This window comes from Scleropages formosus, chromosome 17, assembly GCF_900964775.1.
Source record: "Scleropages formosus chromosome 17, fSclFor1.1, whole genome shotgun sequence".
Classification (NCBI taxonomy): Eukaryota; Metazoa; Chordata; class Actinopteri; order Osteoglossiformes; family Osteoglossidae; genus Scleropages; species Scleropages formosus.
The window spans coordinates 9,254,502-9,274,204 of NC_041822.1; positions in this window are offsets into that span (position 1 = coordinate 9,254,502).

The following is a 19,703-nucleotide window of genomic DNA, read 5'->3' on the forward strand; positions in this document are numbered from 1 at the left end:
ATGAACCCCCGTCCCTCCCCCCCGAGAACTGCTGAGTCTCTGTCTACATTTAAAAAGAGTCTTAAAACTCACCTCTCCAGACTCACTTTGCCCATGATCTCTTAAGTTCATGTAATGTGTAAATGTTGATGCTCTATATCTTTGAGATCATGCCTGTTAAACAACGGAGAAACCTTCATGCAGCTACTCCTGTAATGTATCATACCGTAAATGTTTATGTATTAAATATTATTAGGATAAAGTTTTATGCAGCTACTCGTGTGATGAACATTGGTTCACATGGTGGAAAGAAACTAAATAACTGTACTTGAGAATCACATGTCTGCATCCAAGTCTCTTTCTGCTAATGTAACGTACACATTGTATTTCTATGAGATGTATGTCGCTTTGGAGAAAAGCATCTGCTAAATCCATAAATGTAATTGTTATGCTAATGTAAATAACACTGTATTGTTGTGGAATAAGATTTTATGTGCATAGTCTATGACTCTTATGCATTGTAAGAAGAAAATATAAAAAAATTCAGCCCAAAATAGACCATTCTTCTCTTAACTTGGCAATATGGTTGATAAGTCTTATGGTTCTGATACAAGCTTCTACAGTCTGTAATTACTGTCCAAAAATGACAGCTTTCTCTAATTTAATCCACGGGATTCCAAAGCACACGCTGACTGAATCTTTCAAGATTGCTCGGCCTTATGCTGTTTTAAGAGGGGAATTCATGCTGCCGGCAAGAAACATTCCCACAGTCTCTGTAAAGCAGAACAAAGTGTGAGCACATTATTAAAACGAATAAATGTAGTCCTTCAGTAGTGGAAAATATCATGTGGGGACATTGCATTGTAATTTGCTCAACAGAATTTGATCACGTAAGACTAAATTTCTGTGTGAAGCATTCTGAGAAATATCTTGTTTGTTCATATAAATGAAATGCAGTTAAACGCTGCAGAAAATGTCACGTAATGTCAGTGTATGTACAATATATCCTATGTGTACTGTGCCTGAATTTTTTCAGTGCTTTATTTTCCAATCAGCTTGGTAATGTTTGAACCCAAGACAAACAGTCACAAACACTACAGAAGGTTGAGTTTAACAGTGCTGTCAATAACAGTAAATGTGTTTTATTGTGGTGTGGGAAGGGGGCATCGGTGACTCACACGCTCTTGCAACTAATAAGTTTAACAAGCTACGTTTCCTCCCTGCGCACAAAGTGGTTCATAGACCACAAAGATGGAGGCGATATATCCTCACTTCAAGCCTTTCCTGCACTATTTCCTGGCAGCGCAGTGACCTCAGCGTTTGGGCAGATGACGTGTGGGGAGAGCGAGTTGGTGTCGAGAGGGGATTGTTTAAGTTTGCCTTGAGTGTGAGCCATCTGAGCCTGTCTAACACAAAGACAGGAAGCGGCTAATGCGCAGCGTAAACCGTGCTGAGTTTTACGTCAGCACGGACGAGTGATGTATAGAAAGACCGTAGCGTTGTACCGCATCATAACTGGGCAGCAATTAAAACGCCACATCTCCTTTTCTGGAGGAAATTTCATTCCCACACGGGGGGCAACACTAGTTGTTGCTTAGGCCAAGGTGGTTAAAAAACGAGCCGTTGCTACATCTGTAAGAGTTGCTATTGATGCACAGGATGGGGTCGGCCTCCATCCATCCATCCATCCATCCATCCATCCATCCATCCATCCATCCATCCATCTTCTGTCCCACTTGTCCTAAAAGGGTCGCGGTGGCAGCAAGGAGAGCAGAGAGGCCCCCCGCAACTTCCTCCAGCTCAACCTGGGGGATCCCCAGCCGTTCCCAGGCCAGCTGCGAGATATAATCCCTCCAGCGGGTCCTGGGCCGACCTCGGGGCCTCGTCCCAGTTGGCCGTGCCTGGTATACCTCCAAAGGGAGGCGCCCAGGGGGCATCCTTACCAGATGCCCGAACCACATCAAGTGGCTCCTCTCAATGTGAAGGAGTAACGGCTGTACTCTGAGCTCCTCCCGGATGTCCGAACTCCTCACCCTGTCACGGAGAGTGAGTCCCAGCACCCTGCGGAGAAAACTCATTTCGGCCGCTTGTATCCGCGATCTTATTCTTTCGGTCATCCCCCAGAGTTGGGCGGGGCGGGGTCGGCCTGACATGGCTTATTTGAAAAAGTTTCCAGTAACTCCAGGAAACGGGGCAGCGCTTTCCAAAAGGCCACCAGCGGTGTGAAAGTAGCCCTGTCTGTATAGCTAAGCAACAGTGCAGGCAAAGAACATTGGAGGATCACTTTGTGGAGGAGTTATTCCTTATCTCTAAAAAGAGGCAAGGTCCTAAAGGAAACAACGGCCCAACTGCATCCGGCTGCTATGAGACAGCAACATGACAATATTATAAACGATTGTGTGACAGTGGAATGTCTTTTTATGTCTATGCGTGACATTTGCTCTTCTGTGAAGATTCACAGAAGTATGACTGAAACAGAACGAAAATTAATGATAGAAGCTTCATAACTAAGAATCATAAAGACATTCACAACCATTTCTCAGCAAAAAAAAGTTGAACAGTACATGATAGTTGCTTAATATATTGTAACAATTAAGCAACTGCTTCACAAAGTATATCATAAATATAATGCAAACTGATAATTACAATTTATGTACATGTTTTGTATGAAATCCTCAAAACAATAGGATCAGCTGTACTGAAGCTATGGAAAATCAATTTCTGTACTTCTTCGTACAACTTATTTTTCTGGTATCTCAAACAGATACACACACAGACACAGACACTGTCTGAAACCCCCTGTCCCAAGCGGGGCCGTGATGAACCAGAGCCTAATCCGGCAACGCAGGGCGTAAGGCTAGAGGGGGAGGGGACACACCGAGGACGGGACGCCAGTCCATCACAAGGCACCCCAAGCGAGACTTGAACCCCAGACCAGCCTCTGGTATTACAGTAGTTTAATTTTTCAGTGCTTTTGACAGTGCAACTTTTTTGTTACAAATATGTAACAATGTTGTTGTTAATGATGTTCTCCCCTTTCCAGTAACACACTTTTTACATGAAACAAATTACATTTCTATTAAATGGAATGTAAAAAAAGTCAGTTTCTTCAGGAGATGGGTACTTTCAGGAATGAACATGATAATTGCTCTCTTAGTTCTAGCCATCAGTATTTTATACTGACAATTTGACATTAACAGTGTGACAATAGGTATAATTCTTTGTAAGGCTGATACTATAAATTCTTCATTTAACCTACCTATAATAATAATAGGTAAGAAGACTGATGGTATTTCATGGTCCTTACCATTGCCAAATACATAGACCTATAAGCACAATGATTATGAACATGATTAGTAATGAAAATAAGTGAAGTATACAATGGCTCCAGTGCTTAAGAGTTGCATCTGGTATGATTTCTAACCACACAGTTTCTTTTCTGAGACTGGGTAGTTTAACGAACTGAATATTTGAGGTTACACTTTTTTACTGGACAGCTCTGTTTTCAGAAGTGAGAGTGCTCCCATTCAAATTTAACACACTACATAAAAACAGTAAAGAAAGACTCAAGTTGTAAGACAGAATGCACCCATAGACATCTATTTTTGGAAACTGTCATTCCAGAGGAAAGTTATCATCAAAATATACTGCATTATCTATGCATGCATATATAAATATATATACACACACATATATACATACATACATATACAGTATGTGTATATATGCATACTGTATATATAGTAGCACAGAATGAGCTCCATGTTCTCAGTCCGTGCCCATGAATTTCTTGTTCTACGTGGGGACAGTATCGCTAAGCCATCCAGCTGCTCTATCCAGCTGATAGATGGGGCAATCCCAAATGACAGCAGTATCACAAAGAAGGCCCATGAGAAGATCGAGAAGTACCAAGGGCTGAAGGAAGAACTGGAACAGATGTGGAAGGTGAAGTCCAGAGTGGTCCCAGTAGTAATGCGACCCCCTAACTGAGAGAGTGGCTCCAGCAGATTCCGGGAACAACATCTGAAGTCTCTGTCCAGAAGAGTGCACTCCTAGGAACAGCTGAGATCCTGCACAGAACCCTCAAACTCCAAGGCCTCTGCTAGAGAACCTGAGCTTGAAGAAGACACACACACACACACACACACCCACCCCCCATGGTGGTCCCTGACTTACTATGGTTCAACTTACAATTTTTCAACTTTATAATGATGAGCTGGCAACAGACATTCAGTAGAAACCGTACTTTGAATTTTGATTTTTTTTTTCCCGGGCAAACGATATGTGGTGCGATACTCTCTCGTGATGCTGGGCAAAGGCAGCGATCCGCATCTCTCAGTCTGTCACGCAGAAGTATGTATTAGGTGTATTAAATGCATTTTCGACTTCCGATGGGTTTCACGGAATGTAACCCTATCGTAAGTTGGGGACCACTTGTATGTAAAGATTAAAAAATAAATACACATACCTCAAAATCTAGCAGAGCATTAGAAAAAAATAGTTGAAAAGTGAAACAGAGAAGTACCATTATGTATGCTTCAGACTACTTCAGACAGTCTACTATGCTCCTCTGGCCACCTCAGGCCCATTGCTGGTCAAAAATCATAAATGTTGCGAGACCTCCCTCACTTGCTCAGAACTGATGAATCTCTCGCAACATTTAAGGATGTCACCACACATCTCTTTTGTACCCACTTCTCCCCTGATCTCCTATACACATAATAAACATGCACTACATTATCTGTTTAAAAAAAAAAGAAGAAAAAAACCCTATGCTGCTACTATTGCAATGTATGCTGATTGGCATTGACCATACTAAAGAATTGTGTGTCTGCATCTAGCTCTCTCCCTCTGTTGGTCTAATGTACTTCTGTAATGTGTGCTGAGATGTACATCACTTTTGATAGAAGCATCTGCTAAATGAATAAATGTAAGTGTAAATAGGGTGGCATGGTGGCACAGTGAGTAGTGCTGCTCTCCCACAGTGCCTGGGTGGTGTGAGAGGATGTGGGTTCGATCCCTGCTCAGTCTGTGTGGAGTTTGCATGTTCTCCCTGTGTCTGTGTGGGTTTCCTCCCACAGTTCAAAGACATGATGTTCAGGTTCCCCCATAGTGTGTGAGTGACACAGAGTGTGTCTGTTCCACTGGTGTATAGATGAGTGACCCAGTGTAAGTAGTGTATCTAGCAGTGTAAGTCACCATGGTGAATAAGGTGTGTGAGCTGGTGATACTACATAGAGGTCATTGGAAGTTGCTTTTGAGAATAGTGTCTGCTAAATAAATGTAATTAAGAAAAGGTCAGCAGATGGAGGAAAAACTATATTACTTTGAAGCAAGCTATTTGTGCCATGTCTGGGTATCCAGGTTTCATCTGGCTTGTTGCTTAAGTGGGAAGTTTAAGCTCCATTTTAAAGGCATTACACAGCCTTGGTGTACAAACAATCCTCAAGAGCCGCCTTTTCTTTCCCAGTGATTTAGTTCAACAGGGCCATAACTACCACACACACTACAGCATATTATAATCCCTAAAGAAGAAACTGTTTGCTTATAGAAATGAATCAAAGCTGGCATATTCAAAATGGCCAAAGGGGAAGCTACTGGACCTCTTGACCTTTCAAATGGAAGCTAAAATGAAGACTTGTCAGCTAGACAGCCCATTTATTCATTTTGTCCATTTAAAGTGCTGCACTAATTATGTAGACCAAGACACAGAAATGCATTTACCTCTAAATTTTGTTGTGCTGCTATAATGAATGCTTTCCTATGTTATCAGTTTATGCAGGGATTTGCTTGGGCAAATGTTAGCACGTGTGTTTTTTGTCTTACATTAAGTCACAACGCATCCTTGAAGGCATGCCTTGTCCAGACATATTTGCCTTCTGCAATGTTTATTTTGTGATGGATTTGATTTGGCTTGCAAAGTGAAAACTTGAATCATCTTAATTAAAATGCCATTTTCTTAAAAGGCAGATGAAAAGAGTTAAGGAGTTTTGGGTGTAATCTGGCAATGAGCCAATTAAATTTACTACAGCGGCAAAAACAACTTCCCCCATCAGCGTTCAGCTTAATCTGTGTTAGGAGGCAATTTGTGGCATTTTCAGCCCTTTCCAAATTGCATTCAACCTTGCCTACAGCTCTTATTCCTTTAGTACTGATCATGCTGTTTGCAGAGGACAACTTGTTTTGCGTTCGAGAGTCGACACACAGTGTATAATAGCCAAACTATTTTTCTTACTGCTAGTTAGGCCACATTTTATTCAAAACAATCCACTCATAACCTCAAAATCTGTTTTTCAATCAAAACTATGGTCTAAAGTGTCACCAAAAACAACTTATTCCTCACACTCATGCCTGCAAGTAACTGTCCTTCGCACTGCTTTACTGTGGACCTGCTAATGTGGCACTAAACTTATAATTTTGGATGTGAAACTATTTGGAACTGGACAAAATGTACCAATTCAGAAGAAGACAACTCGTTACACAGATAACAAACATATAATTCCATCCGCTCTCAGTATATGCACTTTCTAACCCTTTGTGCTTCACCAGACTTTAATTAAATTGTCAGTTATATGTATGAACATTCTAATAGGCATTACTGTCTGCAGTTTCAGAGAACTTTGGGAAAAATATCAGAAAAATATTGCCCATTCTCTTAAAAAAAAAAAAGAGAATACATCACAGAATTGAAACCGAATGCACGGAAGAGCTGGCTCTAAACAACAAGGTGAGGCATTTACCGGCACTTGACTTGACACTGAATGTGGAGGTCAGGATGAACAGGCAGTATTCGCTGTAGAAAATTTGCATCATTTTGGCAGATACGGAATTGGGGAAGCAGAAATGGTCTAATTGATATAATTAGGAAGATGGAAGACTATATTTTTTTCCACTGTTTCACTTGTTATATTTCTTGTGCTGCCTCTGGTGGATGCCAGGCTCTCACATTCCAGTGTTATGTACAAATACACGCACACATTTTCGGAACCGCTCGTCCCATACGGGGTTGTAGGGAGCCGGAGCCTACCCGGCAACACAGGGCATAAGGCCGGAGGGGGAGGGGACACACCCAGGACGGGACGCCAGTCCATCACAAGGCACCCCAAGTGGGACTCGAACCCCTGACCCACTGGAGAGCAGGACCCAGTCCAACCCACTGCACCACTGCAACCCCTATGTATAAATTTTCATTTTTTTTAGTTACTAGAATTTAAAGGTATCTCATATGTGTACACATATAATCCATGAATAAATACAAAGCTATGAGATAAATATCCTTTGCTACAATTTTTCTGTGATGAAACTGGTGAAAAATGTAATTTCTGCCCATTCACCTGAAATTTGTTAAAATCCTAATTGAGTCTATTAAGAAGCACCTGCTTGGAAAAGTACTGCCTTGTAATTCTTTTGTAGCTACAGTGGTTGCTAAGCAATACGAATTCTTGATGATTCTACGACAATATTTATCTGAATCTTCTTTCAATTATTACGTTTGAATGGAAGCGGTGACATGAAATATAGAGTGCAATATTTTGCCGATTTATTACTGTTAGTGAATTAGTGACACCTGTCATTCAACAAGCTGTTCCCCGTCTCATACTCATCATGGAGTGATAAATCAATTTCACCCTCGTCCTGGAGCTCAGTATCATCTGCAGGTAATACTGTGATATGTATTTTTTTTTTTAAATATAAAAATAATAACCCTAAGGAGCTTGTCCCTGGACACAATGTGGCATATTATGTAACATGGAAATACTCAGTGTTCACTGCATTCATGGTCTCTTTGGTATTGAATCATGGATGAATGCAAACATACTTTTAGCCTTTTAGACAGAATGAACACCAAACCTTTGAGTCAGGAATTCTAAGTGAATAAAAACAACTTATACAGACAAAAATTTGAAAGTTACAGGCAGTGAATACAATTTCTCTATTATATGCTGGTTAAATTGTTATTCAATAACAGATATCTGTGATTTCCTGCTTCCAAGGCTGTCTTTAAAGGATTTCTATGAACTAAATGGTGAGCAGTGATCAACTGATTAGAGCTGCTGCCCTTTGTTCCAAAGGTCACAGGTTTGAACCTCCTTCAGTACCGTTGGGCAAGGTATTTAACCTGAATTGTTGCAGGAAAATTACCTCCATGTGTAAATGAGTCAATAATTTTAAGCTGCTTTGGAGAAAAGTGTTAGCTGCATGAATAAATATAACAATTTGCAACACAACTGGGTTTCTACAAAATCTCCGTAAGTTCAACTATGTAGGATTGGACATGGTTGCTTACTTACCATACAGTTTAACAGAACCTCTTGAAGTGCATCCTCTACAACAATATTTATTACAATGCCTCGAATGGTGTGCATTGGTTTCTCAATCCAGTCTTAAGGCTTTTACAACTATGAAATCCAGTTTCCAATATATATCTTTCTGACCGGTAGAAGATAAAATCATTTTTAGAAAGGAAAAAATACTTTGAAGAGAACATCAACCTTGAAAGAAACTGTGTAAAGTTTATGTTCTAACAATGTCATGCATGATGGTTTTGGAAAGCCAGTACTCTGGAATGTCAATGATGCTGGCCTGTCTTTTGTTGAGACCTCTTTGTTTCGAAGACTGAGCAAAGGTGGAAATTGCTGTGCTTTTGTATTTGGGTTGAGGCAAGGTGTGTCCTTTTCTCTTGGAGGTGAAGGACTGCAGGATTGATAACTCATGCACGAAGATGTTTTTGTATTATTACATATGTAATAACAAAATGTTGAAGAAACGGTGGAAAAATCCATATTTCACATCAAGGGGAGAAAAAAAAAATTCCAAGGAACAATTGAGAAGGAATTCTCGCATAAGTGGCCATTGGCTTTAGCGAGAATAGTCCACTGATACACTGGACAGAATTTGAAAAAAGCTAAAATTAAGTTCCCTGGTGTCGGGTTTTAAAATAGAACGCGAAAATGTCATTTCTGGAAATTTGACCGTACATATTGGATTCTTATGGTTTGCATGAGGACTGGCTGGAAACGGTGGCTGCCGGCGGTTTGTCGTTGGAACGAAGAGCCGAGCATTTCTGCGCGACGACCTCTTATCGCTCCCGACGCTGGCACTGCAGCGGCGGGAGGAAAGGGCGAGCTTCTGCCTGTGGCTTCGGTGGGTTTCCAAAAAAAGCAGTGGGCTGCCTCTAATAAGCGTGTAGCTCCTTCCCTCTCCCCAGCACTATAATTTTCCTGAAGCCTGTGGCGGGCTGCTTTTAGCGTGGGAAAAGCGGCGCTTACCGAGGAAGTGAATGGTGGCGGCGGCCAGTTTGTGACCCACAGCGTGGGATTTACTGCAGCAGTCCGTGTCACGCTCAAAGGCCTGTTATAGCGCACATACATCATGGATTCGAAAGAGCTATGCGAGCTGCGATGGACCCGCATCCTGTCTGGGGCGTACCCTTCGCCAACCTATCATTGTGCGGCCTCCGGGAGAGGTTCCGCACTGCTACGACCCTGGCCTTGACAAGCGATTTGCCGATAGCGAGTGACAAAGTCGCACGAGGAAAATGTTCTTTGTTTGTTATTCATCTAATAGTCGCGGGTTCTCATCAGGTCCCGCAGGATTTCCCGATGTCGTCCATAAACTATGGCTTCAAAACCTTCCAGAGCGGGCCTTCGCCCTGCCCCATTGTCGTTCACCCGGCTGAGACTTACCTCTCTTACCGGAAACCATTACGCTCGTTGTATTGAGGCGAGGAAACAAATCTTAAAAGGAATAGCCGATAACACTATCATCGTCACGGTGCGTGTTTTCCAGTGTTGTGTGCCGCATTAGAATATCTAAAACTAGGCCAAAGTCAGGATAACAAGCCAGTACTTACAATTACTTAAGCGTGACTAAAAGCAAACGCGTATGGCCGTAAAGTGCAGATGGGCAGATTTCTTGGTGTCATGGACAGTTTAAAAGTCTCGGTTACTTTGGACTGGCAGTTCTGAGAGTCTACAGCTGAGTTCCAGTCTGTCTCCCACGTTGCATAAATTGGGTCGGCTGTAAAGTAAATGACACTTTGACTATAAATGGCAACAAGAGCAAAATAAAATTTGTTCAGGCAATCTAATTTAAAACCCTTAATAAAGCTAGTCTAGCCACGTTATTGAAAACTGGCCTGTGCTCAAATGAGAAAGCGTTATAATTTAAGACCGTTTGCTTACTTACATTTATTTAGCAGATGCTTTTCTCCAAAGCAACTTCCAATGAACACTATGTAGTGTTACGAGGCCACACACCTTATTCACCATGGTGACTTACACTGCTAGATACACTACTTACACTGGGTCACTCATCCATACATCAGTGGAACACGCTCTCTCTGTCACTCACTCACTATGGGGGAACCCAAACAGCATGTCTTTGGACCGTGGGAGGAAACCAGAGCACCCGGAGGAAACATCCCCAGACTGCGCAGGGATCAAAACCACCTCCCTTCACGCTGCCTAGGCGCTGTGAGATAACAGCACTATTCGCTGTGCCACCACGCCGTTTACTCAGACATTAAGGGAAGAAATGTGTAATTGTCTTACTTTCACTGGCCTGCTCTGCATGAAACTGAAGTGCTGCAGCTAGAAACATCTCGATGAAATTTGGCTCGCGTACATAGGCACTAAGCTGTGAGCTTTTTAAGTACATGTTTTCTCTTTTATTATAGTACCCTGAGTTTGCCCAAATGCAAATTAAAGTGTACATTTCACATGCATATTTAAATGACCAAATGCGGACCGAAGCATTCAAAGTCTCTATTTCTATCTTGTCTGTGGGAGGTGTTGCGGTATAGTGAAGGAGAGGTTGTCCACTTTGGAGTTAGATGGCTGAAACTGGAGGCTGGCTTGCTATGAAGTTTTAAATACGTACACTTTTATACTTGTATGAGAGATGATAGGTCATTACATATTTACTGTAAATAAGTAGCTGTGTTTTCCTTCTGGTTGTCTATCAAAGAGCCCAATTATTTATTTATTTGTTCATTTGTTTAAATTCTGAACTAGCAGGTTGCTCACTGTTGCCTCTGCTTTCTGCTTCCCCATCGCGGTTGAGGCTCCCGTCCTTTTCGGTGGGGGAGGCAGACACGGTGCAGGCAACACAGAGATATTTGCTGATTGAATTCGGGCACACTGTGGGGGAGTTCTAGCACTGATCGCGGGTCAATTGAGTAATTGTATGTGTTTGTGTTTCTAAAAGAGAGAGAGCTGTCAGACATACTCTCTTGGATGGTATTTATCCTGATAGATGTTACACCACCGCACTGCTGCGTCTCTCCTTGACCACACACCTGATGTCTACTAGCTCTCTGCTTAGTTTGTTGACACAACAGCTTCTGAAATGACTTTTTAAATGCACAAAAGTGCAATTGAATGGGGACATGGTGGCACAGCAGGCTTGGCTGGGTTTGAGTCCCACTTGAAGTGCCTTGTGATTGACTGGCGTCCCATCCTGGGTGTGTCCCTTCCCCCTCCAGGCTTGCGCCCTGTGTTGTAGGGTTAGACTCCAGTTCGTTGTGACCCCGCTTGGGTCAAGCGGTTTCGGACAGTGTGTGTGTGTGTGTGTGTGTGTGTGTGTGTGTGTGTGTGTGTGTGTGTATGTACATACAATTAAATTAACACGTACACATTATAAGGACATAAGCCATAAACTATTTGTAGGTCTAGAGAAATTCACATGGCTATAATGTAGTTACTTTAAATAAACGAAAATTTAGCTTTCAGTTATAATCAGCTCACATCCTTTTTCAGTAAATTCTAAATGGTTTTATGATTAAATCATGTTAAACAACAAGTTATCAGTTTGTTTCTAAATCCAGGAGCAGAGCCTCTCTCCTTCTGTTTTATGGTGTTTTGTAACCATGGAGACAGAAGCATTTGGCAGAAATGTTCTCTACACCCGTAATGCAATTCACTGTTCAGTCATGGTGCTTCTAACATATTGAACTGATTTATTTTTATAGTAAATCTGAATAAATTGGAAACAGTGTGAGGATGGACCCTGGTCTGCAAACCATTGCAGACTGGACATTCCAGAGTGAAACTCACGCTTCGCTGCCGCTCTGCCCCGTTGTGATCGCCCCAGCTGCTCCCTCCGTTTGTTGGCTGAAGCGGTCCTGCTTGGTTGAGCTCCCTCGACTCTGTCAGATGTGTCAGGGGCTTTTTATTTCTACAGTGCCCAAACACCCACATAAGTTGCATCATTTTATTTCTTTAGATCGTTTCAAGTCCTGTAACAAAAGTATTCTAGCCAAGGTTTTGGAGTTTCATTAACAGAATTTAATGGTTCATGGTGCATTTTGTGTATGGTGCATTACTGAGATATTTTATGTACAGGTAAGTCACGGAGTAGCATCTATGTTTCAGGCACAATTTGTCATGCAGTTTCATTCACAGTCTGAACGAAAACTAAAATGTTCCAAAACATATGCATCCAAGTCCTAATTCGGACCTTTACAGTGAGAAATGGAGGCATATTAGCTACGTAGAGGTGATGTAATGGAAGAGCAGTGCAAAACTGGCTGCTCAGTGTCAGAAATGTTCTGTATCTGGTATCAAAAAGTGATAGCTCTGGTGTGCCTAAAATAGAAACTTGTGTAAATATTTAGACCAGGTCTGAGCTCAGGTGCTCAATGACTGGAAAACATGGCTGTAACAATGACATTTGCTGTGAACAAAATGTCAAGTGTAAGTGTAAAGGTTAAAATTAGTGTAAAGGTCCAACATAAGGTTTCTTAGACATTGCATGGATAAGCTCTCAAACACATGGGCTGTGAGATCATTTTTTAAGGGGGAGTACTTTAGAAAAAGCTTTCAGAGTTGTTTTCAGCAGACTGATGAAGATCCAGGTATATATTAGTCTAGTCGAAGAGTAGAAAAGATTTAGTTTGAAGACATATTCAATACATTGCATCAGACTTGTTTTCTAAAAAAAGACAGGCACACACATAGTTCTCAGGCAAACTTCCGTACAGTACCTGCACCATAAAATTCATTATTAAACGGTAGAAATATAACATATTTTGGTTTTCTCTTTGTATGTCAAAATCACTCCGTTAAAGCCTTTCTTCCCTTTGGATGAATATAAAATTGAGTTACTGTACCATGCTGAGCTTATTTCAAGGGTGAGCAAGATGAATAATTGACTTCCTACTTGACAGTAGACTTTTATGTATGCGTACATGTCCCTGACTAGACCATGCTACTTTATTCTTGAGTAAAATATTTCATTTGAATTTCTTCAGCGAAAATGTACAGCATTATTATTACATTTATGCATTTGGCAGACATTTCCCTTCAAAGTGACATACAACCTGGAGTACACAAACGTGGATTATGTAACAGACACAAGGCTTAGATATAGCCACATCATTCCTGAAACACAACTTGTTTGCCCAGTACCGATGTTGCCATAGAACAAAGCTTTCGGCTGATCCCTATAGAAGTGAGATACAACGTGGCTAGAGAAACGGGAACATGAAAAGTAGCATGGGGTGAAGGACTGACAGATATTTCTAGAGGTTTTTAGAGAAATGGGGACAGCAGAAATGAGTTTTGAGACTCTTCTGTTACTTACGGAATTAGTATGTGGGGAAGGCTTTGCTTATAAACATACCTTAAATGTATAATGATAATATACACTAACATCAGTGGTTTCATCCATATTCCTCTAGTCAAAAGACCAAGCCTGTCATCCTTCATTGCACATTAAAGTAAGGACAAATGGTATCCCCTTAAGCAGTATTTGTCAGGATATTGGACAGTTTGTCACACAGTTTAATGAATCAACCGTGGACGGTAACCTACAAACCTGTCCTTTTAGTCTTCATTATATTCTCCGAATGACAGCTCTCATCTGCCTAGAAAAGCTGATATGTCTAGTACCGTTCGATTTTCTGTGTCGCTCTTATTTTGGTCAATTTTCGGAGGCCTCTCTTTGTGAGTGTTAATGAATTGCCAGTTAGGCACTTTAGCCAACAAGGTATTTGCTTCCTGTTAGCCCTCTTCATCGACAATGAGATGAACCTGGTACGTAAAGGCCAATTCCCATCGTCTTTACATAAAAGTGCAGTATGTCATATTAACACTGGAGACCACAGGAATATAACAGTAAATATCAATGTGTTAAAGGCATAACTGATTTGAGTCCTTTTTTTCTCATCTGAATTAAGAACAGCTGAAAAGGTGTATTAAAAATGGTAGACAAATCTGGCTTCCGAAACGGAGAAGTTCAAAATAAAGTGAACGGCATAACAGTACAGCATCATTTGTCTGAGCTGAAATGCCTGAGTGCGAGTTATGTGGGCTGCTATTGCTATTGAGGCTATGTCTCAGAAATTGCAAGGCTACGTTGTCTCGGGGAGTGCGTGTAAAAGCGACTTATGTAACGGTGGAGAACAAAAAGCAAAGAAAAAATGTACAGCGCTTGAAAATTTTAAACCATTTTTTGCCCTCTGGTGAAACTGCATCCAGAGCGAATCAACAAATCGCAGCAACAGAAATAGTGAATTAATAAAAGCCTTGACCCTTCTGGTTTACTGTTTCTGTGCATCATTGTGTGCTTTACCCAAGGTCTTTTCAGGGAAAGTCTCTATTCAGCCTTATGTGCTGCTACATTAGGGTCTTGCCTTAAGGGTCAGTTTTCTTAGTAGTAATGCTTCACATCATCCACTGTGAGCAACTGCATGATCCAGACAAAGCACCATAGTACTGTAATTTAGAAATGGATCATGTATAACTAAGTGTATCATCACTGCTCACACCATTGAAAAACTATGAGAATGTTTCTCATACGTTTAACTGATAAATGAATTTTAAAAGTAAAAAAACAAAAAACAAAGCTCTTTCAGAAATGTTTACATGTCCTTTTTTTTCTTTTTTTTTTTTTAGTTGACCATGTTCAATGTATGGTACTGTGGAAAAAGATGATTCAGTATGCAGGATTTTGATGTACTACTTAGGTGCTCTTCAAAATGAGCAAAACGTTTCCCTGCTGCTCATAAACTAATGCCTCTGACAATGTAATTGCATTATTCTGCAGCTGAAGATATATTTGGGGGAAGAAGGGACTTTTCATATTTGGTATGAATAAAAGTTACTTCACTGCACAATGCCAAAACCTAATGTTTGTAAATGTTGATCTTATTAAAAATTTATTTCTAAGCAATGCTCATGTGGTTTCCTTGGCATCCTTGCACATTTATACAGCTGATGAGCTTAGGAACTTATGAATACCTTTAATTAACATTAATGATTTTATGATAATATGTTGGCAGAATACCAGATTTATACTAATTGCAGGTGTGCAACAGCAATACTTACCCTTCAACATGTCTTTCTTGGACCTGTAGATTTTGAACCTCCAAGTCCTGGATTTCTCACGTTATTCTGAGGGATTACTGTAGTCTGCTGTTAAAGGTATTATTTCTTAGTTCTTTGATTACACAACCATTGCCATGTCATTAGAGAGCACTGTGGTACAGTTTAAAGTGTCATAGCTGTACTCTTCTGTGTAAGCCATGCTGTTTGCAGTTTGAAACTTTAAAACTGAAGTGTTTTGAACATTGTGCATGTATTGACTATATTAATTCCCATCAGTCGCACATTAACTTAAACATATTGCAAATTCTGCATTTATTAAATGCCACTTTTATTTTTTAAAATGCATTCCAGTTACTGGCTTCATGTCCCTGAGATGAAATAACAGCATGTTTGGTAACTTTTATATTGCTGTGCAGGTGCTTTACAGCTGTGTGAAGAGACATAGAGTCTGTGTTCGAAAGTCATACTTGAGGTATGTGCAGATGTAAAGGGGAAAACTGTTGCACGTGTTCCTGTTTCATGTTTCACTTTGGGCTGAAGGTTGCTAGGTATTAAGACACTTTTTGGGAAATTTCTGTGCAGAGGGTTTCCCCCAACTTCTGTGTTTATTTTGGTCCTTCATAGTTCTCATGCATGAAGTCTCTCTGGATACCATCCAGCTTGAGTGCGTTGTCTTGGCTGCTTGATGATCAGCTCTACACCTTATTTTTAGAAAAAAAAAAAGAACAACATCTAAAAGTTTCTCTTAGATGTTGGCTTACCTACAAACACTCTGGATTCAGTGTAGCACTTAATTGCCCCGTGTTTTCAGAGACATTTATAAATGTGTCCCTTCTAAAGCCTATATGAGCTATCTGTGAGCTTTGCATAGTCTTCATGTAAATATGTAAATATTCTAAGAGTCAAAAAACCTCTACATGAAGCAAAAATTAAATGCGTGAATTATACTGGTGTATAAAGTGGTATGAGACAAATTAACTACTCAGTCGTGTGTGTGCGTCTAGGGCTCTCCTTCTGTTGGTGCAGTGTACTGTTGTTGACTGTTGAAATGTACAGTATGTCACTTTGGAAAAAAGTTTCTGTTAAATGAAATGTAAATGTCCACTAATTGTTTAAATATTGTCAGTAACTACTTCATATCTGCAAGGTGACACAGTGGAGTGGACCGGGTCCTGCTCTCCGGTGGGTCTGGGGTTCGAGTCCCCCTTGGGGTGCCTTGCGACGGACTGGCATCCCGTCCTGGGTGTGTCCCCTCCCCCTCCGGCCTTACGCCCTGTGTTGCCGGGTAGGCTCCCGTTCCCCGCGACCCCGTATGGGACAAGCAGTTCAGAAAATGTGTGTGTGTGTGTGTGTGTGTGTGCTTCATATCCTTCACAACACAACTGAAACCATTCCCATAGACATATAGGATGCAGATGGTTAATGTATTAGATTGCATAACCACTTCTTGCTAATGGGACAGAAAATTAGCTCCAGTCTTGCACTCTTAGTCTTGGACCAAGGCGTTAGAACCATGTTGTTGTGCTTGGGCTCTTGCTACAAACGCACGTCTTGTTGTACGTACGCTGAAGGACATCTCTTGTAGGCATGTCATTAGTGCTCACAAGTATCATTTCTTTACTCCTCAGAGCCCTGGAACCAGAAATAGGTCAAATTAGATGTAACAGCAGGTTTGCGAACAGCAACCCAGTAACAGAAGCCAACCTCGTGAGGTTATTTTTTGGCTGGTTTCAGGTTGACATGGGAAGCTCCCAACCCACAGTGCTCTCCGCATTCACTTTGACTTTGCTTCGTGGTCTGGATCAATGCCCCTGAATCACGGTTCTGGAGTGCGAGCTTCCGTCCACTTTTGCTCTCTGATCATAATGTCTGCTCTCCTTCTCCCCAAGCTCGCAGCGCCTTTGGGACAGTTCCTCATGGCACGCCAGCAATTTCTGCAGGACTAGTAATTGCACCCCTTACAAAGTCGCCGATGCTTCCTCCTGCAGCCAGGCTGCTGGCTCACAGAACCTTACTTGAAATTTCCTCCGCTTAAAATGCACAAAGAAACTACGGCTGCCAAAACGCTCACACATTTCACACTCTGGATGCACATTTGTGCCAGGCACATGCCCTGCACACCCGCTCTACAACTGTTTTAGTCTTGCCTTCTACTTTCCGCCATCCAACTGTGCCTTTCTGATTATTAGTCTTGTAAATGTTTATTTGACATCTTACAATAATTGTCCTTTAATGAACCACAGGACAAACTATCTCATCCAACTGTTGAGTTGCAATGAATAATTGTGAACTTATTTATCCCATGGTCTTGTGCCACATTCTTTGATCTGTGGTAACCTGCATGTTTTCAATGGAAAACAAAGGAAAGATCTGTAACTGATTAATTTTAGAGAAAAAATGTACAGAGGTTTTCAGTAAGGGTCTGGTAGGGTTTTGAGAATGAATGGTGCCACTCGGTGCCATTGGCACCCACTGTGCCATTGACCCATTTGGGTTTCAGAATCGTGATTGCAGGAAGCAGAAGCCACAATAGAAATGTAAATGTAATAATGGGCTCTTTCAAGTCTCTCTGCAAGTGAAAGCAGCATGTGCCAATTACCATGAGGATTAACATCTTTATTCTTCTCCTGCGTTTGGATTTACTGAAGCAGCTTCGGCTTGCAATGAAATCATGTATTTATGTGCATTTATCAAGAGCAACCAGTCATATACATAAAACTAGTCAAAGTATATATCTCAAAGGCTCGCAATGTTGAGTGTAGTGTGTCTGAAATGAGAAAATTAGATTTTTTTTCTACAGTATGGCTTTAGGCAGTTAAAAGTCTACCGTTGACGTCAGAACTGCAGAGATGGAGAAGCTGAGGTGGATAAAAACAGTGTGGTGGAACAGGGTGACCTGCTGCCATTTGATGGGGGGGTGATGAGAGCGGTGCGGTGGCCGAAATTCTTCCCGTGGAAGGAGCAACTTCAATTTAGACATTCACTTAGACACGCAAAGAGTAGGATAGGAAGGTTTCTGAATCTTATACCCGCAGTGCTGGTGACAATGTGGCAGTGTTATGCAACTCTGGTGAATGTGCTCATTTACTCTCAAACACAGTACATACTGCACAGGCTGCAAGTCAATGCAAATACACACATGCTTGCACACATGCAACCAAAATGTATGGGGCCATTAAAATCGGTGTGTCTTGTCAACATTGCCTTTGTGACAAGTGTTTTGTCTCCCTATTACAGCTGTATGGAGGCTGTTTGGCGTCTGGCACTTCTAAGCTGGAAAAATCTTCTTGGCAAGATGACAGACTGATTCATTAACTGAAAAAGCCTGGCGATGTGGAGTTTACATTTATCTTAGAAAAGATGCAATGTCAGATGTGGACAGTGCTACTTATGTAGAAATTTTCACTAAAAAGTGCAAATTCCTTCATCAAACTCTTAAGTGTCACATCATTATAACTGTATTTATGACATGCATTACATATGTTCTGTATGTTGTGCTTAGGAACATGTTTTCTGAATGCTGCATACTCTGTGAATGAAAGAATGTGCAAATTAAAATATTTCTTGTTTCATGAGATGTTTCGTTTTACCCTGAAGTCATGGAAGCTTTTCACCTTTGTCCAGGCTATTACAGTTGTCCCCTCTTTCATTGTTGGGAGGCACAACTGCAGTCTGAGTTCTTTAAAAGAAGAGCATGTTCTCTTCAGATTTATAGACTAGTTTTCTTTGGTTTATTTTGCATTTTGAGTTTGGCTGCATGTCTTACATGTGTTACTGTTAGGCATTATTGCAGGGGTTTGATTGCTAATAGTCTACTTTTCCCCATGATCTATTTGAGGAGAGTGGAGACAAAGCTTTACAGATCCCTGTCAGGATGTTTATAATGGAACAGCCACATCTGAGTCCATTTCTCCATGCTGTGTATATCCCCATGCTTGTGCTATATGGATACTGATGTGAACAATGGTATTTATCAAACCTCCTTCAAATATTGGATTCTGGGAACCTACTCTATGAGTGTTATATGTTGAAAAAAGAATTCCTTATACTGAAATGATGTTAATAATTTGCTTAAAAATCCCATTTGGTTAGAAAAGAAATAAAAGTTTTATACTCATTTTTGCGGATGAGACAACAACAGCTCAGTTAGACAAAATATCAGGAAGCATATTAGAAATTTTTGCAAATCGTGGTAACATCCCATGAAACTACATAACCTGTAACTGAACTGTTACAATAATAAAAATACACATGTCACAAAAATAAAATACATTCTTTCCCTGGTCAAGAATCAGCCAGTTCAGACTGCCCCATAGTTCTAAAATACTGTAGCAGATGGGTGGTTGGAGCCTTCTTATCACGCCTTAGTGGGTTTACAAGCTGTTCCGATGTGTT